General features: G+C 56.6%; 1 pseudogene across 1 annotated transcript in view; it reads left to right on the top strand.

The window, feature by feature from the left end:
- LOC144252981 (endothelin-converting enzyme 1-like) overlaps positions 1–21,882 on the top strand; it is a 51,570-nt pseudogene that overhangs the window by 5,824 nt on the left and 23,864 nt on the right. The window contains exons 3-8 of the transcript XR_013343092.1: positions 3,146–3,287; positions 8,340–8,552; positions 17,215–17,336; positions 18,357–18,503; positions 19,490–19,555; positions 20,506–20,697. The product of XR_013343092.1 is annotated as an endothelin-converting enzyme 1-like (transcript). The remainder of the gene's footprint in view (positions 1–3,145; positions 3,288–8,339; positions 8,553–17,214; positions 17,337–18,356; positions 18,504–19,489; positions 19,556–20,505; positions 20,698–21,882) is intronic.

Here is a 21,882-nt window from a genome sequence, read left to right as displayed (position 1 = left end):
CAGAATTGGCCAGTGCTGCCAGGTGACTTTCCCTGCCCCGGGGAGCTGCCTCTGGATCCGCTCTGCCCTTCGAGGTGAGGCCCGGCCAGAAACCAGGAGGCCTTGGCCCGGCAGCACAAGTCGAGCCAGAAACATGCCACGGGTTAAGAATCGCTTTTCAAATTCTGTTTGTGGTTCTTGCCTGGAACTATGAGTTTTTAATTCAATTCTGGCCTAATTCTAATTTAATTTCCAGCGGACACCATCTGTTTAGATTCAACACTTTGCTTGACATCGAACAATAACTCCCGGCTTGACTCGGCTCCTCTGGCAGGTGGCACGGCCGCCTTGGGACGTGGCGCCAGTCCTGGAGAGATGGGGCGCCTCATTGTCCTCTCTCCTTATTCTTCCCCTCCGCCCCCCTTCTGTGCTTCTTCTGGAGCTAACGCTAGTACCTACTCTTAGGGACAAAACCAGAATCATACCGTCTGTGACAAATCAGAAGGCTCAGGACGCCAGGCCCGCAAGCATTTCCCAGCTGCCATCGGTGCCTCTTCCTCCCCGTGCTCCCCGCTCCTCCCTCTTCTGCCTTCTGGTTTGTCCCCCGCTCTTCCCCCCCCTCAGTACCTCTGCTCTGGCTGCCTCCGGGTCCCCTCACTTCAGCAGTTTTGAGTCTCCCCACATGGTGAGGGTGTCCTGTGTCTCCCTAAGCCTCGTGGTGTGCCCTCCAGCCTCCTAAGGCTGGCTGCAGCAGGGGGAGCCTCTGCACCCTGTGAGCTGAGCCACCACGGCCGGGGCAGGAGAGGCCACAAGGAGGAGGAGGAAGGCCGCCACAAGTCCAGGGGCAAAACCATGGCCAGGCAGAGGGCACAGTGACCGTGTCTCCAGGGGAGGCAGTGCCTGCCTCAAACCCATGGGCCCCTCTGATTATCAGTGCCCAGGTAAATGGGATGAGGTCACCGATGCCTAAAAAAGCACCTTATGAACTTTGGAGAGCCGTGTGTGTGTGTGTGTGTGTGTGTGTGTGTGTGTGTGTGTGTGTGTCAGCACCGGTGGCTTTCACCTTAATACAAGGCTTTTTTTTTTTTTTTTGGTACTGGCTATCAAAACCAGGCTTGCTTTACACTGAGCTATCTTCCAGTCTTTTTAAATTTTGTTTTGAAACAAGAGTCTTGCTAAGTTGCCCAGGCTGGCCTTGAACTTGCTGTCCTCCTGCCTCAACCTCCCACTTGCTGGGATTAAAGATGTGAGCCACCATGCCCAGCTTAATATAAAGTTTAAGTAATCAAAGTAACATGGTCAGAAATCTTTGCCCGCCCCACCCCATTTTTTTTCTTTCTTTTATTTTTCTGCAGTGCTGAGGATAGAACCGAGGGCCTTACACACGCTGGGCAAGTGCTCCACCACCGAGCCACATCCCCGGCTCTTTTTGTTTTTAATTTGAGACAGGATCTCACTAAATTGCTGAGACTGGCCTTGAACTTGCGATCCTCCTGCCTCAGCCTCCCCATAGCTGGGATTACAGGCTGCGCCACTGCACCCAGCCTGCGTCTCCCCTGCAGGGTCCCAGCAGGCAGTGGCTCCCTCCCTCTGCTGACCCACCACCAGGGTGGGAGCCTCCCGGATGTCCATGAAAGTGTCTCCGGTTCTCAAGTTCCTTTCTCAGTTTTAGGACACAATTTTTCTTCCACAGAAAGTTCTCGTGTTCCCCTTTCTCTGGTGCAGCAGTTCCCAGTCCTCTCCTGCCTGGAGAGTCCCCGAGGATGGCCACAGTGCCCTTCCCTCAGGCGCCCACGTCAGATCCCTAAGTGGTGGCGTGGGACATCCTCAGGGCCCTCTCCTGGCTCTAGAGAGCCCCTCCTTGTGCCGCTTGGAGTCTGGGTCTCCTTGAACCCCCCGGCAGGCTGCCATGGCCTCCTTAATGTTGCCCTATCTCCCTTCCCCTCCTTGCCAGGCCTCACTCCTCTCTCCCAGCCCTTCCCAAAGGGCAAATCTAATGCCGTCTCTCCAGGCCCCAGGAGGCAGTCCGCCTTCTTTAGCTTACAGCGCCCTGTGAGATCCAGGCCTCGCACCCCTCACCAACTCCTACTTACTCTTCAAGACCCAGCCCAGACATCACCCCCTCCAGGAAGCCTTCCCAGACTGAAACCCTGCCCACCCCAAACTTTTCTTGGTCTGCCTGCCTGCTGCGCAGGAGCAGTGGAAAGCAGAACAGTCCACCTTCCCCTTCCTGTCAGCGTTTCTAGTGTGGCCTGAGTTGGTGCCCAGCTGTTTGTACAGGGAGGTCATGACACTGCGCCGACCCCCACCCTCAGGAGACCCTTCCTGTCCTGTGGCCCTGGCTGTTGCAGGAAGTACCTCTAAGAACAGCGGGGAACCCAGGGCAGGCTTTGGGTGTGCGGGGCCTGGGCTGAAAGCTGTTGTCTGCTCTGTCCCTAGAGCTGAAGGGCCTGCCACACCCTCGGCTTCCCCCCATTGTGCCTCCTTTCCTGTTGAGCCTGGAGGCGGGGGACATTCTCCCTCCCTTTGAGGACCTGCCTTGTGTTTTCCGCAGCACCTCCCGAGACCCCCTCTCTGGCCCTCCCTCTCGTGGGCTCTGGGGTCTGCAGACTCCGCCCCTTGAGCTGTGTGCTGGGAGGTGGGGTCGCACCCGCTCCCCCTCCGCTCCCTCGAATGTAAAAAGAGGACTGATCAGGTTGCTCTTGTGGGGCTGGGAGGGCTCACTGAGCTAAGGGCATCCCTGCTCTGGGAAGCCTGAGCCGTGGTCAGCCTTGTCCCCAGCTCTGTGGACGAGGGGGCTCTGAGGAGAGCCCAGCTGGACGCCCGCAAGTCCAAACATCCTGTTCTTTCTTGAACTCCCTCCTGGAGCCACGGGGAAACGCTGTAGGTTTTTTCATCTCCTCCTCTCGGGTGACAGGGAACACACAAGCCTGGCTGGCTTGAGCTGCTGGCTCTCTGTGTGTGGAAGCAAGTCCAAGCTCCTGAGCAGGGTGGTGGCTGCTTTCCTGGATTAGGGCTGACTCTGTGGGAACTGGACCACCCCTGAGTTAGGAGGGCAGCCCTGATGCCTCCCCAGGGCCCAGGCCTGCCGTGGAGCCCCTTCCTCCTGGGCAGGGGGCACCCCCGGCACCTGTCCTCCCCACCCCTCCTGCCTCCTCCCCTGCAGGTGAACTTCCGCAGCCCCCGGAGCAGCCAGAGGTGCTGGGCAGCACGGACCCAGGTGGAGAAGCGGCTGGTGGTGCTGGTGGTACTTCTGGTGGCAGGACTGGTGGCCTGCCTGGCAGCTCTGGGCATCCAGATCCAGACAAGTAGGTGCCTCTGTGTCTCGTGGTGGGCTCGACTCCCTCCTGCCCTCCGCCCTGTCCAGCTCTGCAAGGGCAGCTTCCTGCTCAAGCTGGGACCGGCTTCCAAGGATGAGCTGGGGCTGGGCTGGTGGGCTCAGGGAGCTGAGGATAGACCGAGCCCAGGGAGGTGGGCGGCACGGATGGTATGAAAGTCTTGGAACCAGAAGGACCGGCAAGTTCTCAGCTGTGTGACCTGGACAGGCCACGTCACTTCCCAGAGCCTTCGTCTTCTCTACTTTAAATGGGTCAGCAGTGCCCAATTTGGAGATGGCTCTGAGGACGTACCTGGTACCTGCGAGGACGTTCTCAGCTCGGTTCTGGGCACTGCTGTTGTTAGGACGCGGCACGGTTAGACAGGCTGCCACTGCCTGCTGTCCTCAGCCCCAACAGACTAGCAACAAAGGCTTATGTTTACTGTACACCACCCGCGGGCCAAACGCCTGTCATTTAAGTCTGTCGCCTCCTGTCCTCCTCAGAGCACCCCTGCAAGGCGTGGTTGCTTTGGGTCCTTTTCCATATGAGGAAATAGGCATAGACCAAGTAGCTTGGCCAAGCTTACACAGCCAGTGGGGGTCGAGTGGCAGGTGGAGTGGAGAAGTGTGCACAGGCTGCCGGCTCCGGAGGGCTCTGGGGCCCAGGCCCTGCCCACCCGCTTTGTAATCAGGATGCACTCCGGAGCACACCAGGACCCCAGAGGAGCTCAGCTCTGTGACCCAAGGCCTTCGCACCGCTCTGTAAGTGGGCGTGTCTGTTCCATCCCACACGGTGATGCCATGGGGCCTCTCAGGTCCTGCGGTCAGGAGTTCGAGGCTGGATCTCATGTCCAGCTGCGTAGATCCAGTCAGTGCCTCATTGCTCAGCCCTTACACAACCCAACAGGGTGGATTCAGGTTACACCCAAGGCCAGGGGCCCACTCTCCTGTACCCCCACATCCTGCTTTCTGCTGGTCCACCTGGTGAGCAGCCCCAGGGGTTCCATCCACCAACTTGGTCACTCACCCCATCAGAGAGCTCATGGCTGTGTTGAGCCTTTGCCACTGTGAAGTTGCTGACCTGTGAGGGTAGCCGTGTTGGGCTGGGGTGGGGAGGGCCCTTGGGGGCCTGAGGAGAGGGCAGAGACTTCATCTGAGTCACCCCTGCATCCCTCTTGTAGGGGACCCATATCATTCATTCATTCCACAAACGTGACGGGTGCTTACTCTGTGTCAGGCACTGAGCTAAGGACCTGTGTAATACTTAAGAAATAATCACTTGATTATTTAACTATTTAATGGTTTATGGGCTTTTTACCAAATGTGCCTGGCCCAGCAGGTGCTTAATGCCTATTTGATTCATTAATTACTAATCTCCAGACTTCTAACCATATGTGCCTGGCATCGTGCCTGCATAACTTAACTGTGCAAACAGTAAATCGAATAGACGAAATTTTCTTAGAGATCCTGCACCTACTGGAAGAAAAAGTAGGCCAAATCTCCATCATGTTGGCCTAGGAACTGGAAGTTGGAGTGAACCACAGAGTAGGAAGATTAAGCCGGGGACAGCCTTTCTCTGCCGAGTGTGTGCGTGTGTACCTGACTGTGCAGGTGTGAGTTGCGAGTGTGTGCATGCACCTCTCTGTCAACAGGGCACATGTAGATCTTCCTCGCCCTGAAGCTGCCACCTTACCTTGTCCTCACCAAAGTCAGTCCAGAACAACTGGCCAGTCAGTGTGGAGCCTGGCCAGCCCCGTTGCTCAGCTCATGGCCCAGGACATGGGGAGTGGGGCAGATTCAGCAGCCAGTGTTGCCTGCGACCATCCCTAGGAGTTCCTGCCCAGGAAGTTTCTTCACCAGGAACCAAAAGGGAACCCCCAGGGTCAGCTCCTAGCTATCAAACCCAAAACAATTCTGCCAAGTGGGGCCCACACGGAAGAATCCTGCTTCTGCCTTGTGTTCCTGGCTCTCAGGGCCTCAGATTTTCCCTGGCCTAGACCCGGGAGAGGAATGAGCCGGGCAGAGGATCAGTGACCCTGGGCCACCTGAGAAAGCAGTGGCCACCTCGGATGTTGACAGTAACCTCGTTACACAGCAGTAGGTGCTGACATTGGCCACGGATGTGCAAACATCAGGCCAGTCAAGGCAGATCCTCTGGTGATTCTACAAGACCCGCCGGTGAGTGATGTATGGCCAGTGAAGTGCATTCCCGTCCACCCTCCTGCTAGGCCCTCCCTCCCGGAAACTCTCAGGTGCTTTGCAAACAGCAGCCGCCAAACAAACAATTATGTTCTCCCATTTAATTTTTCAAAGCATCTTTATGGCACTATCCAGATGAATGCTTTCGACGTGGGTCTGGTTCCTGCTTCTCAGCTGACCACACATCCTGAAGGGAAGAAATATGAGCCCTGCTGCAGGTGGTGACAGGCGCTGGGCAAGGCACTTTCATTCCGTCACTTGTTCATTCCACAGACGTGTATTGAAGAGCTGCCGGATGCCAAGCACAGTGACAAGAAGGGGTCAGAGAGGAGCAAGGGAGATACCTGACCCACCCTCAAGCTCATTTCTAGTGCAGGAGGTGGACAGGGAGATACGGTCGTGACCCAGCACAGCCCACGCTATGATGGCAAACACCCAGGCAGCGAGGACCCAGAGGGGAAGAGGGTCTGGAAAGGTTTCCCTAAGGAACGGAAGCCTTGGATGAGCAGGGCGGGAAACCATTAATTAACTAACCCAATTTACATTAAGACCTGCTTGGCCAAGACTATTTGTTTAAAGATCCTCAAACCCTAGAATAGTTAGATAACCCAACGGTCACTGCCCGGGCCCAGCCAGGAACCCAGGCAGTGTCTGCAGAGGAGGCACCCGCTGAGGATGCCACCTGCAGGACCGACTCTAGGTGCTGGTTTCTGCTTTTGTCTTCAACCCTGAGCCCCTCAGCACTCTGCCTTCTGGGTCTTTCCACCAGCCAGGATCGTGCCAAGCTTTACTTCCTGTGGTTTGGTTGTAAAAACAATAGGTATTCTTTTTCCTTCCCAACTATGAAGTTTTATCATAATAGTGAATAGGCCTTGTCAAGCCACACACAAGTTCTCTTCCGCCTTCCCCCATAAAGAGTCCTGTCGTCGCTGTGGCTGGGGACGGGGACGGGGACATGCAACTCTGAAACTCATGACAAGCTCATCTGGAAACATTGAAAATGGCAGCTTCGGTCCTGCCGTAGAAGAGATGCTCTGGGTTCATGTACAGTAGCTCAGTAATTTTTAATTACTGCCTAATCTCAAAATTAAGTCACCCTGATTTTCTTGCTGTGGTGTGACTCCTCTGAGCCCTTCATCCACCTGAAGGACTTGGGGTTTGTCAGCTGAGGTGGATAAGCCCCCGGCGGACCTGCTCAAGACCCTCAGCCCGGCTGGGATTGTTTCTGAGTGAGCTGAAGGCTGCAGTCTTTCCTCCTCTCTGAAGATCAGCCTGGAAGCTCAGACCTGTCTGATGTGCCCTGTGTGATGGGATCATGTGAGGTCTTCCTGTCGTCACTGTGAAATGGACCCTGGAAAAACTGAGGCTCAGAGGTTTTGTTTTTGGTTTTCGTTGGCAGTGCTGGGGGTTGACCCAGGGCCTTCGGTGGCAGATGCATACTGCCGAGCTGCGCCCCCAACCCAGGCTCGGACAGGAGGTCTCTGCACCAGATTTGAACCCAGATCTACCAGTCTCCAAAGCTACCCAGCCTCACTGCCTCCCTGTGTGGTGAAGGAACCAATCCTGCCAATCAGGCGACTCCAGCCCGCTGTGGCCACCAAAGAGGAGACGGAAAGCAGGAAAATACGGCCTTGGGGCTGCTGGGCCAGGACAGGCCAGCGTTGGCTCTCAGCTCTCCTGTGCAGCTGGATGACCTCGATCTGGTCACTCTCTCAGAGCCTCAGTTTCCTCAGGGATATTCCACCTGCATCTGACGCTGGAGCGAGGGTTGAAAGACCGTGAACGTGGGTGGTGGTCCTGGTGCCCAGCCTGCTCAGGAAGCAGTCCCCCCTGTGGCCTGGGTGGCTCCTGGGGGCAGGCCATGAGCCTCTGGGGACCTGCCAGGTTGGTCCCTTGCGAGAGCTCATCGGACAGCCTTGAGGCAGGGTCTGGCCCTTGCTCACGCCTTTGGCAAACCAGCCTCTCAGGTTGTTTCTGTTTATTTATTGTTTTGGTTTAGGGTTGTTCAGCCACCGACCCCCCCCCCTCAATTGGGACAAGCAGCTCTCCTGCCTGGTGAGGGAATGGCTTCTCCCAGTCCTTTCCCTGTCCCTGAGTCCTGGTACCCTATGTCCGCATCACCCAGTTGGCTCCTAGTCAACGTTCAGTTTAGTTTTGTAAATAAGTGGCCGTTTCTCCTGGTGTGTTTTGACTTTGCTTATGTAACATGTGTGCCCCCAACAGAAAAGGGTCGGCTCCTGAAGGGAAGGACTGCCTCCTGTCTCCCCGCCTCGCACACACTCTGTCCTCGGCAAAGGGCCTCAGTATTGATTTTGTGGAATAGCTGAGTGCGTGAATGAGTGGATAAGTGTGTTCAGCGTCGGGGAATAATAAGAGGTCAGAGAATCTTTGTGGAGGGAGGGTTGATTAAGGGAAAAGCACCCCTGGGTGTGCTGGTGCCCGCCTGTAATCCCAGATTACGTCGGAGGCTGAGTTAAAAGGATAGGACATTTGAAGTCACCCTCAGTTTAGCAAAACTGTCTCAAAGTAAAAAAGGCTGGGGATGTAGCCCCGGGGTGATGAGCCCCTGGATTCAATCCCTAGAAAGAGAAAAAAGCACCTGGGCTCCAGGTACTTTTAAGCCACAGAAGGGACTTTAGGCAATGGGCCGAAGTCTTACTTCACAAACCAGAAGATCATGAAGCTGCTGAACCCTTTCTTGTTCGGGGTCTAGTGACCATCCAGTTCCTAGTCTGTTCGGTCAGGGCAAGGGTGGGGCATGTGTGCTGGGGGCCCCAGGCCACCTGCGCCACCCTCCCAGCCCTCCTCCCTGCCCATCACTGACTTTTTTCCCTTACCCCTCCAGGAACACCCCCCGTGTGCCTGAGCGAGGCCTGCGTCTCGGTGACCAGCTCCATCTTGAACTCCATGGACCCCACGGTGGACCCCTGCCAGGACTTCTTCAGCTATGCCTGTGGGGGCTGGATCAAGGCCAACCCCGTGCCTGATGGCCACTCACGCTGGGGGACCTTCAGCAACCTCTGGGAACACAATCAAGCCATCATCAAGTACCTGCTGGGTAAGCACCAATGGGGACACTAAGGAATGGGCTGCAGGGGGCGCCACCTACTGCACCTGCCAGCCAGGCCTGGTCAGAGGAGGGCCATTGCCCTGTCACTCGCTGTGGGGCCCTGCTGTGTGAGTTATTCATCTCTAGTCTCAGTTTCTTTGTGTGACAGCATTAATAACATCCAAACTGTAGGGTTGTTTTGTTTGAGGTGCTGGGAATCAAACTCAGGGCCTTGCATATGTTAGGCAGGTGCTTTGTCAAAGTTTTGAAACAGGGTACTTGCTAAATTGGCCAGGGTGGCTTCAAATTTGCAGTCCTCCTGCCTCAGCCTCCAAAGTAGCTGAGATTACAATCATGCACCATTGCGCTCAGCCCAAACTGCAGGGCTTTGAGCACCACAGAACACACGGTGATGCGTCAGCCCGTCTGTGACATATACCGGGCACACAGGAGCTGGTAGCTGTGGTCATTTTATGTTGTGGATTCAGGATGCAGCATCATCCTTGACTGGCATTGACTGAGTTTTGAAAGCTGTGAGCAAATGGAGTCGAGGCTGGGCATACCACGTCGGACTTTAAGGCTACGGCCCAACGAAAGTTCTAACAGCTTATCGGAGAGTTAAGTTGTCCACGTAGGCAGGGGTCTTCCGTGGCCTCACAGACTCTCAAAAGTACTTTTGACTTTGGGATTGATGGTTTCATCCTCAGATTCCAATCCCCGTCTGCCTTGTGTGCAGCTGGATTTCTGGTTCATGTTGTTGAATTCCCATCAGCCCCACGGAACCCAGAGGGAGTTGCAGCGCCAAGCTGCACCCCAGTCCTGACTCAAACCCCTTGGCAGTAGGGATCTTTTCCTGCTGCCCCCTGCTGTCCCCTGTCCTGGGACCCTAAATGCTGGGAAGGGCCAGATTATGAAAAAAACAATCCATGCAGCCATGCTGGACAGACCTTGGCTTTGACAAATACTCATTAACTTTTTGAAAACCACTCAAGACACCAAAGGTAGGTAAAATGGAAGAAGCTACCTGAGAGGGGACAAATCTTCTCAAAAGGACAGTCATCTCCTTACGAGACAGGAAATGATTCTAATTTGACAATTATGAAATCAAGGCAGCTGGGGCTCTTGGTGAAGGTGAAGGAGTCCTTACTCGCTCGTGCCTCGTGCTGGGGCACAGCTGCCACCAGGTAAAACCTGCCTGTCCTTTCTCCTTGACCCCGGGCGGTTCCTGGGTGGGATGCCCCTCAGCACCCAGTGCAGCGACAGCCTCCTGCTGGCCCCCCAGGGATGGAGCAGGGTGGTTCACGAACGTGGAGTGAAGGAATCTGCAGGCCAACATGGCCAAGCCCCAGCCTGAGATGGCCCCAGGCCATCTGAGGCCACCAAAGGTGTCTTCCAAAGGGGGTGCCACATTTTGTTTCAGATCTGGAAGCTCAAGTGGCAAATATGTCTGTGGTTTCAAGGCTACAACTCAGGACAGTCCCTTCCCCAGAGCCCAGTGACTCAGCCGGGGCCTTGGCAGGACCATAACGAAGCAGCGGGTGGTCCAGACATGTAGCGAGGTGGGCTGGTTCAGTGCCGACTCTCACTGCGGGGTCTGGGCCAGTCCCGGAGCCTGGTTTTTCATTGACACACTGGCAACCGCGCTCCTCCAGGTTGTAAAATTTAATGGGAAAATATGAGTAAAGAGCTCTCCTCAGCCTGCACGTGGTGGTTGCTCTTTGCGGTGGTAGTACTCTCGTTCCTCACATTAATCCCCGCACAGGACTGTACGGTTCGCAGAACGCTTTTGAACTTCATCCCATTTTATCCTGTAGGGTGGGAGCTGGGGAGGTATCGTTCACCTCATTTGATAGATGAAAAAACTGAGGTTCAGAGAGGTCCTCAAGATAGGCTCATAGTTGGCCTGATTCCTGGTCCTGTGCCCTTTCCCCTGTCCCATGCCCTCTCCTCAGGTATGACGGACAGACATAGCTCCCTTGTCACTGTGTTGAAGGGAGCACAGAACACTGAGGGCTGAAGGAGAGTGGGAAGGACATTGGCAGTTTTTGAGTGTCTGTTATGTTTTAGGCTGTTTATATCTACTGCCTCTTTAATTCTCATTAACATCCTGGAACTTAGGGATTATCGTTCCCATTTTATAGATGAGGAAACCGAGGCTCAGAAATGTGAGATAATCTTGCCAAGAACATACCTTCGTTCCAGAATGGAGTGGGGCTCGTGCTCTGGGGGGCAGATAGCATGGGGGAGGGAGGAAGAAAGATGGGCAATTAGGCCCAGAACCACTCCTTTTGCTTTGTGGTCAAGGGGGCTGGCCTCTTACTGTCCTGAACTGATTCTTACTGGGAGGACCTTAGACCTGTGCCAAGATTGGATCCATCCTGTCCTGTTCCCTGTACGTTGGCAGGGCTCATGAGGAGTGGCCTCCAGGCCTGGGCCGTAGCCTTACATCACCGTGTCCCTGAGAGTCCCGTTGTACATGGAAAGCTGCTCTGAGCTGGGCACAGAACAGCCGGCATCAGGCCATCAAACCCTTGACCCCACGGCCAGGGGCTGACGTTATCAGGAGGCAGACCAGAGAGCTGCAAAGTCTGGTGGCCTTGGCATAAGCTTGGCCGCTGCCAAGTGACCTGCTTCTCTCCACCGTAGCTCCAGTCTCTGTGAAATGGAGGAGCCAGTACCACAGGGAGTGAGGCTGCTGTGACACTGACTGGCACGTGTGGTTCAGAGGGCCACGCACAGGGCCTGCCACCCACCGAGGGCTCGGCAGGGCATAGGCGCCCTTCTTGGTGGGGTGGGTTCCAACCGGACTTCATCCTGACAAGCTGTGTGACTGCAGAGGGCCACCAGCCTCTCAGGCCTCAGCTCTCCACCTGTGAAGTGGCGTCTAGCTCACGTGGTTAATCAGGATGCTCTAAGGGAAAGAATCTCTGCTTATTTTATTTCTCAGGGAAGCACTGACGCGGACCTGGCCCCAGAGCAGGCAGTACAGACACATCCCCGCCACCGAGGCCTTGGGTTACTTCATTTTATTCCCGTGGTGCATTCAAGTAGGCACCAGTATATTCCCATTTTACAGATGAGACTCACAAAGACAGAAGAAGTGTATTTCCCAGGAAAAGGTGCAGCTGGGATCAGCTATGGGGCCTCAGAACTTCTGTCCTTTGTCTCCTGGCTCTCCTGAAGTCAGATTCCCCACCGACAGGCCCCAAGTGACGCTGCTCAAGAGATTGGCTGAGCAGAGCCTCTGGCCTCATGGCTCCCATCTGCAGTGGCTGCTTGGCCGAGCTTTGCAGGCCAGCCAAGCCCTGGCCTAGGCCTGACTCAGTACTGGGGTCACCTTCGCGTCACACTGTCCAGAGGCTTGGAAGGCACATCCTGGGGTCCCATCCCCATCAGGGTTACTCCTGGGGACTAGTCTAGAACAGCCCCTCACCTGTGGGCCTCGATACCTGGGGCCTTGATACCTGGGTGGACACTGGAACAAGAGAGAGTGCTCAGGCTCCTCTGAGGTCACCCGGAGCAGACTTCTTTCTAGATGGACAGAGGAAAAGATATTTGCAGTGCCGGCAAGGATGGCGTCCACTGGTCCAGAGGACAGCAACTACCATCCATGTGCCAAGTGAGCTTGGGCAAACCGTGTGTTTCTTTCATGGGTGAATTCACCCCAGGCCCCTCAGGAAATCCAGAGACCTGGAGCAGGTGGGCTGAACTAGGCCCGGGGCCACTGTGGTGTGTCCTCCTTGCAGCCTGCTGGCTAGAACACAGGCGCCTCACTGCACTCTGCCTCTCCCCCAAGAGACATACAAGCAGTACCTTGTGGACTTAGGGGAGACAAGAGTGTGGCCTCACCAGATACAGGGGCACAGGCCTGTAATCCCAGCCACATGGGAAGCAAAAGCAAGAGGATCACAAGTTTGAGGCACCTTAGCGAGGCCCTAAGCGGCTTAGTGAGACCCTGTCTCAAAATGAAAAATAAAAAGGGCTTGGGATGAGGCTCAGTGGTTAAGCGACCCTGGGTTCAGTCCCAGGTACCAAAAAAAAAAAAAAAAAGTGTGGCCTCACATCATCGGGGAAGCCAACAGACAGGCCCCTCACTCCTTAGCCTGGCCCTTGCCTGAGGCTTTCCCACTGTGCTTGGATCCAGCCTCTAGAGTGCCCCCACCGGGCCCTTCAAGACCCCTTCGACCCACTGCCTCTGTTGAGTCTTCCAAGGGCTTCTTAGGGCCTGAGCTACATCGTGGTGCTAACAGGTTTACTCTACAATATCATATATATATATCATAACAAAAAAATGTAATGCCAGCTTGTAATAATTCAAGCAATACCGGGACCATAAGGAAAAGTTCGCAGCCTCCTTCCTTCTATCCCAAACACCAATCTACACATGCACGCTATTCCAGCAGCATGAGATGTGTCCACGTCACTGATCTGGCAACGAATCAGGTCACCCTGTGTCATCGCTCATGGTTTTGTTTTTATGTTTCCCGCATTTGCTGTTTCGTCTTCCTGCCCTCTGTGACAGGCTGTGTCTCTGAAATGCTGGCTCCGTGCGGGGCACATTCTGGGGACAGGGCCTCTCTGGGGTCCCAAGGGCATAGAAATTGTTTGGCAGCCTGAGACCAGACCACAGAGTTTCCAACTGCCTGGATACTTCCTTCTTGGTGCCCTGAGTTCCAGAAACTTCCCCAGTCACTTCCCCAAAGTCCTGGAGAGGAAGGACAGCATCCCATTTAATCGGGCCACTTCTTCCTCTGGGAGTTTGTATTGGAACGCCCTTTCCCACATCACTCCTCAGGAGCCTGCAGGAGCCCAGGCAGGAGAGCGGTGACCCAGGGGGGCAGAGCGGTGACCCAGGCAGGCTGCGGGACGGGGGGCTGGGAATTCCGTGGTCTCCCTGGCTGCAGCAGGGCTGCCTGGCCAGGGACGTGTGGGGCCCCCACTTGGCCATCAGGGCAGGACCTGTGTTTGTTTTAGATAAAAACCACAGACTCAGTTCCAACAGTCACAGGCCTCCGGAGCCCCATCCTGCTGGGGAAGGGGGAGCTGATAAAGAAGGCGCCTTGTTCTGCAGGAGAAAAAACATCAGGGTACCATGTGTCGTTGCCATTCCTGGTGCCTACTGCAGGCCAGGCCCTGCACCGAGGTCTCGTGGACAGCCCATGGGGATTCAGCAGCATCCTGGCATTTCAGAGACAGGGAGAAGGTTAGGCCCAGGGAGGGGAGGGGAGGCGCCTGCCTGGGAGGGCAGAGCCCACAGCGGCTTGGGCTTCCTGGAATTTGAACCCGGCCACTTAAGCTTCTCTGGGGACCAGCCACCCCTGTGTGGGTGTGGCTGTGTGTGTACATCTCATCCTAACAGTTCTCACTGCGGCTCTTACTAGTACCACACCCAATTTATAGGTGAGAGGTTGGGTAATTTACTGGAGGTCGCACGAGTCAGTGGCTGAGGCCCAGGGCAGAGGTCCACTCGGGGGTCTGGTAGAGATCCCCAGGTGTCTGAACCTGAACTTCAGACCGACGCTCTTCACTTGCCACTGGTTCCTGGGCTCCACATCCTGGTAAAGGCAGCTGCTTGCCCAGGCTGAGGAAGCCTGGCCCCGTTCCTGACACTCTCACCCCTCCTCTGCTGGCCCACGCCCCCATCTTGGCCCACCTGCTCTACTCCAGTGGCCTCCACTGGCCATCTTGCTTCAGCACTTGTCCCTGGAGCCCTTGAGTAAGGAAGGAGAGGGGTGGGAGAATCCCGGGGATCCAGGAAGCAGAGGTGGGAAGAGGAACTTGAACTTCCACCAGGGCTCCTGCCCCAGTCAGAGCTGAAGCGGGGTCCAGGCGCGGTGCCCCTGGAGGGGGCGTAGCACAGCACACACCTGCATTTCCTCTCCATGCAAATCCTGGGTGGCACCAGCCCCATCACCCTCCTCCCCTGAGGTGACATCCTCCTTGTTAAACACGGACGCTGAGCTCCCTTCTTTGAGCTCATGTTGCTGAAGGCCTACTTTGTGCCTGTTCAGGTTCTGGGGACACAGGGATGACTAAGACACAATGTGGGGCGAGGCAGCCCACGCAGCCCCACTCCCGCTCCACGTCAGCCTCCTCCTGCCCAAGCAGGGCTTCCTCTGGCCGCCTTCCCAGGCCTCTCCCACCATCCTCTCATGGCTTCCAGCACCTTCTCTTCATACTCCCCTGTGTGGAATCAAACACTCTTGTGACTTTAGTTGCCATCTGTTCACCACTGGGCTGCCAGCTTCCGCGGACAGATCCGTGCATCTCCACACCCAGCCTGGCGGCCACCAAACACCCAAAACCCACAGCTGTGGGAAAGCCAGTGAGCAGGACCCCAGGTTGCTGGAGGAACTTTGGGCTTGGCTGGGGAGCCTCTCAACAAAGGAGAGAGGGAGGCCATGCTTGAAGGCGGTGTCCTTGACCTCCAGGTGCTAGGGAAGGAAGGGCCAGGCAGCCTCAAGCTGGAACTCAGAATGTGCTGTGATTAGCACAGCCAGGCTGTTCCTGGTGAGCCTTCCATGGGCCTCTTATCTGGGTGGCCTTGGGCTCTGGAGGAGGGAGATGCCAGGCCCTCTAGCCGTGCACAGAGCACCTCCCCTAATAGTGGCCCTGGCATTCAGGGTCACGACTGGAGCCAGATGTGGATGGTGAGGCGCAGCTTCTGGGCCTGGCAAATGATGACAGTTCTCCTGCTTGTCCTTCCAAGAGCCTCGCTGCTGGGAAGGGAAAAGCATTGCCACAGAGCTGAGGCCCCTGGGGTAAGGGACTCCCCTCTGCCGCCCCATGCTCTGCTTCCTGAGTCGGAGGTGTGGCAGCAACCCTAGCTCAGCCCCCGTTCCCTCCTTTGTCCCCAGGAAGCCTCACCCAGGTGTCTCCAGAGCCCAGCAGCAGCCCTGGGTCTCCAGGGCAGGGCTTGCCCCTCCCTGTTCAAGCCCCCAACCTCCATCTCTCACTCAGGGCCTTCTCTTGGCTCTGACCTGCCTTCAGTCCAGCCCGCCACGTGCCCTTTCCGGGGCACCTCCCAGATCTCAGCTAGACTGGGCTTGATGCCCTCTGACCAGTGATAACCATGGTGCTATTTATGCCAGAATGGAGGGACGGGAGCCTTCTGGGGTGAGGACTGGAGAAGCTGATTAAAGACTGGCCAGGAAGTGACTCGTGCCCTTGGCACCCAGCGAATGCCACACACTTTCCTTTTCTTCTAGCAGCAGGCCCTTCCTGCTTCCTTCCTTGGCCCCACGCTGTCCACTCCCTCCACCCAGCGCCCTTTGCCCTGTTTCTACCTGGAGACCCAGCTCCAATAGAACCTCCTCTGGAGGCCCCCCACCCCCAGGCAGAGGGGGGTGCTTCTCTGAGTTCCAGAGCCTCTGCAGTGTTAAAGCACTTTTGTGTGCTGTGTTCCTTCCTTGGCACATCTATGTCCCCGCTAGACCGTAAGCTCTTTGGGGATAGAGAGCAGGTCTTAATTTTGTGCCCAGAGCGCTGAGAATGTTCTGGAAGGAGCAACATAGGAGAGGTTCTGGGTTAAAAAAAAATAGACTGAGAAAGGATGGAAGCAAGTGGGGTTTTAGCAGGGTCGCATGCCGAAGCCTCCTGGGGTTGAGGACATTGTCGTCTGGCCCCAGAGTACCCGCAGTACCTGGCACAGAGCAACCCTTTGCTCTGCGTCCCATGGATGGATGGATGGATGGATGGATGGGTCGATAGAGGCCCACGAGAAAGATGCCTGTGGAGGAGGTGGGTTTGGAGAGATCTTGGGAGAAAGCAAAGGAAGAGGTTTAAAGTCAGAGAGCAACTAATCTGAGAGAAGGACAAGTGGCCAGCCCAGGGTGGGAGCAAGCTGGACAGATGGACACAGGGGCCAGGAATCTGGCGTGGTCTGGAGTGGAGCTCTGAGACAAACATGCAGGCCCAGAAGCCCCAGCACATAGTAGGTCCTGGGGACCTGAGTACTCAAACTCGCCAGGTGCAGATGGGGACCTTCCGTGCTGTGCTCACACAGGAGGGTGGCCTTCAGCAGGCGGCTCTGGACCAGCGGCTAAGGAGAGGGGGGGATGGGAAGGGAGTCTCTGGGCGGGTGGGTGGGTGGGTGGGGGTCTGAGAACCAAAGAGGATGAGGTGCTGCTGGCCTGAGCTGGGGAGGGACGGGGAAAACCGCCCTTGGAGTCCTCCGCAGGTCTGTTGACTGTGCCTGGCCCCCCGAGGAGGAAGCGGAAAGTCAGTTCACAGTGAATGAGGCCTTTCAGGCTCACTCAACCCCAGTGTTTCTCACAAGGAAGGTCAGCTGGGATCTGAAGCCGAGACATGGCTCTGTCCCAGCACCAGGCAGGGGAGTTCCTGCCACGTGTTGGCTGGCAGGGATGTCGACTGTCCTGCTGGGTGGGTCCAGGCTGCCATGCCAGGGACAGGTCCTCAGGCCTGATCAGCAGATGGGCAGAGACAGGGCATGCCCTCCTGATCTGCACCCAGCTAGGATGGGGGCACCTCCAGTGTGCCAGCTCTGCCCAGGGTCACTCATACCCACTGGGGCTGGCTGCTCCCTGCCTGACAGCAGCTGCCCTGACGGCTTCACAGTGGGGAGCACCGAGGCTCCAAAAGAAACTTGCCTGGGGATCCCCAGCAGGTAAATGGGGGCTTATTCAATATCTGCTATCTCTTATCCTTCTAGAAAATTCCACAGCCAGCTCGAGTGAGGCAGAGAGGAAGGCCCAAGTATACTACCGCGCATGTATGAATGAAACCAGGATCGAGGAGCTCAGGGCCAAGCCCCTGATGGAGCTGATTGAGAAGGTGAGTCCCTGGGACACACTCTCGCCTCCTCCTCCTGCCGCGCCTCCTGCCAGCCCCTCTGGCTGCAGCTCTCAGGCCCACTGGTGCTCAGCCACCCCACACCTCCAGCCTCCGCACCCAGCTGGAACGCGCAGCCTGTCTGTCTGCCACTGCGTGTGCATGCACGTCTGTGCGTGGGGGGACTGTCTGTTGTAATGTGTGGGGTTGTGTGTCGGCATCTGTTGAGGACATCTAAGTGTCTCAGTGCATCTGCGTGGGCCTTGGGGACGATATTCACTGGGAATCTCTTCCTCTGGATTGCCACTTCCCTTTCCTCAGGAGGTGGGTGTGAGTGTTCGAGAGGTGTGTGTTGTTCCCGAGAAACCAACAGGGAGTCTTAGGCCAGCAACAGAGCCAGACCTGCTGGCTGGAGGCCTCGCCTTGCTCCTGAGCCCAGGAGAAATCTTCCCTCCGGGCCAGGCTGCCTGGCACAGACGGAGATGGCTGCGGCTCTTCTAGCCACCCTTTGCTTGCTCAAGGGCTCGCCATCCTATCTCAGTTCAGGGAAGGTATTGCTGCAGGCATGGGGACTCTCCCAGTCCCTCCTCTCTGGCACAGGCCCCATGTGCCAGTGTGTGCCAATCTTGGAGGACCAAAGAGACTTTTTTTTAAGTCCCAACTTGGAGAGAGACCAAGGTAGACCACAGCTTATCAGCCTTTTTCAAAATACAGAGCCTTATTTCCCGTGGTCACAATTGGATTTATGTCTTAATAGTAATTATGTTCGTGTGATTGATTGTCCAACAAATGAACAGCACAGGGGGCAAAGTCTCTGGGATTCACAGCTCAGTTGTCAAGGATGAGTCTTTGCTCCCTCCGTGGGTCTCCAGGTCACAGGTCAGAAGCCCTTTCATTTGTTCTGGACGCTCCCAGAGGTCAGATGACTGCTCCAGGGTCACAGAGCAAGTCAGCTGCAGAACCAGAATTTGCATACAGGCTCCTTACCACCTTCCCCTCCCTATCTGCTCTGCCTTCTCCCAGCTCGGAGGCTGGAATATCACAAGTCCCTGGGCCAAGGACAACTTCCAGGACACCCTGCAGGTGGTCACTGCCCACTACCGAACCTCACCCTTCTTCTCCGTCTACGTCAGTGCAGACTCTAAGAACTCCAATAGCAATGTGATCCAGGTGAGCAGGCCTGGGCCAGGGAAGCAAAGGGTGTGGCCTCCTGGGGTGGAGGGAGACCTGCCCTGGGCCGCGCTGGTTTCTAAGCCCGGGTTATTTCTGGCAGCCCCAAGCAGTGAGATTTTTACAGGCAAGAGACTATGAGAGGGCAGACTAGCCATCTCGGTGGGCAGCTCATCGTGGGCCACAGAAATGACAAGTGATATCAACTCCTGGGCACAGCTGTAGCCACCTCTTTGTCCCCTCCCTTAGCCTCTGGCTCTGTGGTGCTGCTTGGAATGCTTTTGGTCCATCTCTCCCACCAGAGCCTGCCCAAGGCTGAGGATCAGCACACCCAGGAGAGCCCCCAGATTAGGGGTCATAAAGGCTTGGTTCTCAGCCCAGCTGCGCCACTCACTCACTGTGTGACCTTAGCAAGCGTCAACCTCACTGAGCTACACTTTCCTTTTCATCCTAATGAACTATAATAGCAGCTACCCAAGGTTCCAATGGTAGCCATCAGGAATTGACCCTCCTCTGCCTGCCCCACTCTCAGGAAACCCTGTACTGACACTGTCCCCTGGAATCCTCATTCCAGCTCTGAAGGTTAGGTGTGACCTCCCTAACGTTCTGGGCCAGGAACCTGGGGATCAGAAAGGTTAAGTAACGTGGGTTAAGGTTAAGTCACCTGTGTCGGCTCCTCGCCACTTGGGAAGGGTTTAGAGAAGTAGAGTGCATTGCTGAGGCCAAGGGGTGTTTGAAGAGGAAGGAGGCTCTGTCCAGCCCTCAGAAGGGCCCAGGTCCCTGCAGCTGACCCCACAGGTGGGCAGGAACGCGTCTGTCTTATCACTGAGTGATCCCATCTGTGACTTCGGCTACCGGCTTGTGCTCCTGCTGGGACCTGAGCTGGTCCCCAGTGCCTGGTGTGAGAAGTCCTGGGGCAGGCAGAGGCCGCAGGGGACACACAAGCCTGCAGCAGGGCCTTCCTCTCACTCTGCCTCCCTCTTTAGGTGGACCAGTCTGGCCTGGGCCTGCCCTCCAGAGATTACTACCTGAACAAGACGGAAAACGAGAAGGTGAGTGGGACTTTGCAGTGGTTCTCCCACCGTGTCCCCCACAGCATACCTGGGAAGGTCTTAGAAGCTGGGGGAACACAGAGGTATCGCTTTCCTGATGGGCAACAGGCAGCCCAGTCAGGGGAGGGATGCCCCCAGGCTCGCTAGTTCCTATGCAGGCACTGTGGGCTCAAAGGGCAGGGGTTAGGTGTCATTTGTCCCCATTGTAGAGAGGTGCAGTAGCAGCCCCCACCATTTGAGGGTCTCAGACCTTTTATATACCTCACCTCTAACCCTCCCAGTCACCCCAAAGTCACTCAGCTTCTCTGAACATCATTTGCTTTATCTGTCAAATGGATATTCGTTTTACCTTGCCCTATACAGAGGAAGAAATAAGTCTCAGAGACAGAAGTGACCTGTTCAAGGTCACACAGCCAGTAAGTGGGGAGATCCAGAGCCACAACCAGATCACCTCCAGCCCCTCACAGCTCTCCCTTCCCCTGCCCGGCCCACCTGAGGTTCACTCGCCTGTCCACGGGGCTCGAGGTCCAGTAGGAGAGGGAGACATTACTTAACTGATCACCCAACTAGATGCCAACTGTATACATTGTGATCAGGGCAGAGGGAGCCGAGAAAGGACTTGATTCAGCTCTAGGGACGTGGTGGCAGAGGGTGGTTCAGAAAAGGTGCATTTCTAGAACAGGAAGATGGCCAAGGACGATCCCTGAAGGCAGGGCCAGAGCAGCAGGGGCCAGCCTCAGGGACCTGTGTGTGTGCAGAGGCGGTGGGCTTTACCAGGAGCGCTACGGACACCAGTGAATACACACAGCGCCAGAATCCTCCCCAGAGCTGTTTTCCAGCATGTTTCCTGGGCCCCGTGCACAGGGCCGCAGCTGGGCCGGCCTCACCTGGCCCACTGGGCGGCAGGTGGCAGCCACTGACAGACAGTTTTGGGGTGCTGGGTCCCACAGGTGCTGACCGGATACCTGAACTACATGGTCCAGCTGGGGAAGCTGCTGGGCGGGGGGGATGAGGACGCCATCCGGCCCCAGATGCAGCAGATCCTGGACTTTGAGACGGCGCTGGCCAATATCACCATCCCCCAGGAGAAGCGTCGGGACGAGGAGCTCATTTACCACAAAGTGACGGCCGCCGAGCTGCAGGTACCCTGTGCGCCAGCTACCGCAGGGGCAGGGCCACTGGAGTACACAGAGTCGGACAGGGCGCTTGCGGGGAGGGGTCATACCCACTTCATCATGACCTTAAAGCCACCCTTGGAAGGAGGTGTTTATGCCCAGGTTACAGATAGACTGGGGCTCAGACAAGTCAGATGACCTGCTGGTGGCCACAGAGTGCGAAGGGACTCCAGAGCCAGGCTTCTTCCCTCGCCGGGCTGCTGCGTGTGACAGCGTTTCCCTAGCAGCTCCCAGGCATCCAGCACCGAGCACTGAGTAAAGGTGGGGTGTGGATTCCGACGTTGCTTCTCCCTTTGCTGAACAGGAGATGAAGAGACATGGTCAGGGCCCGGAGCCTCCTGAGGGCAGGGGTGCTGGCCCTGGGACTCAGGCTTGGCTCAGCTCTTGACCATGTCCCTCGGCAATATCCAGAGGCGGAACTGGGAGTCAGACCTGTACTTTCTGTGAAACCGGTGTGACTCACCGGAGACCTGCTGTCCCCTCTGTAGGTCAGCCTTGCCGAGGCTGCCCCCTGGTGGCTGCTCAGGCCTCCAGGGCCTGGGGTGGACTTCCTACTGCTTCCTTCTTTCTGGCCGGTGTGCTGTTGCTGACCCGCTTGTCCTGGGCCCTGGTGGTCTCCGAGGAATGAGCAGAGTGGTCCCACGGATCTCCCTGTTCCTTGCCCTCAGGCAGGAGCGCCTGGTGGCCCTTGCTGTTCTGCTGGGGCGGACCCTGCGCCTGCGGTGGGCTCCACTGCTGGTCCGTCTTCTCCCGGCTTCTCTCCCATCCTTTCCCTCTTCCTTCGAGGAGGAAGTTCCTGCCCTTTTTTCCTCCTCCATCTGACAGATGTATCAGGGGCCATTTGGGCCCCGCTTTCCTGTGCGTCTGGTCTGGTGGGGACACTAAGAAACAATCCCAGTCTCCCTGCCTAGTGCTGTGGGCGAGAGAAGCAGGGTGCTGAGGCCTGGTGGGGAAGGGCTGGGGAAGCTGAGTGTACACCTGCCCCGCAGGGACCTTGGCCTGTGCAGGGCCTCGTGGGCTTCATTCTGGAAGTCGTGCTTCCATGGGGTTTCCTGGGTGAAGCGTGTGTCCCTCTGGCCCCAGGCACAGGGCTACAGCCAGCCCGGCTCCACCCTGGCCTAATGGGCAGCAGTTTGGGAGTGTTGAGTCCCT

Source organism: Urocitellus parryii, unplaced genomic scaffold, assembly GCF_045843805.1.
Source record: "Urocitellus parryii isolate mUroPar1 unplaced genomic scaffold, mUroPar1.hap1 Scaffold_79, whole genome shotgun sequence".
NCBI classification, from domain to species: domain Eukaryota; kingdom Metazoa; phylum Chordata; class Mammalia; order Rodentia; family Sciuridae; genus Urocitellus; species Urocitellus parryii.
This window is presented reverse-complemented; position numbering and strand designations above follow the sequence as displayed.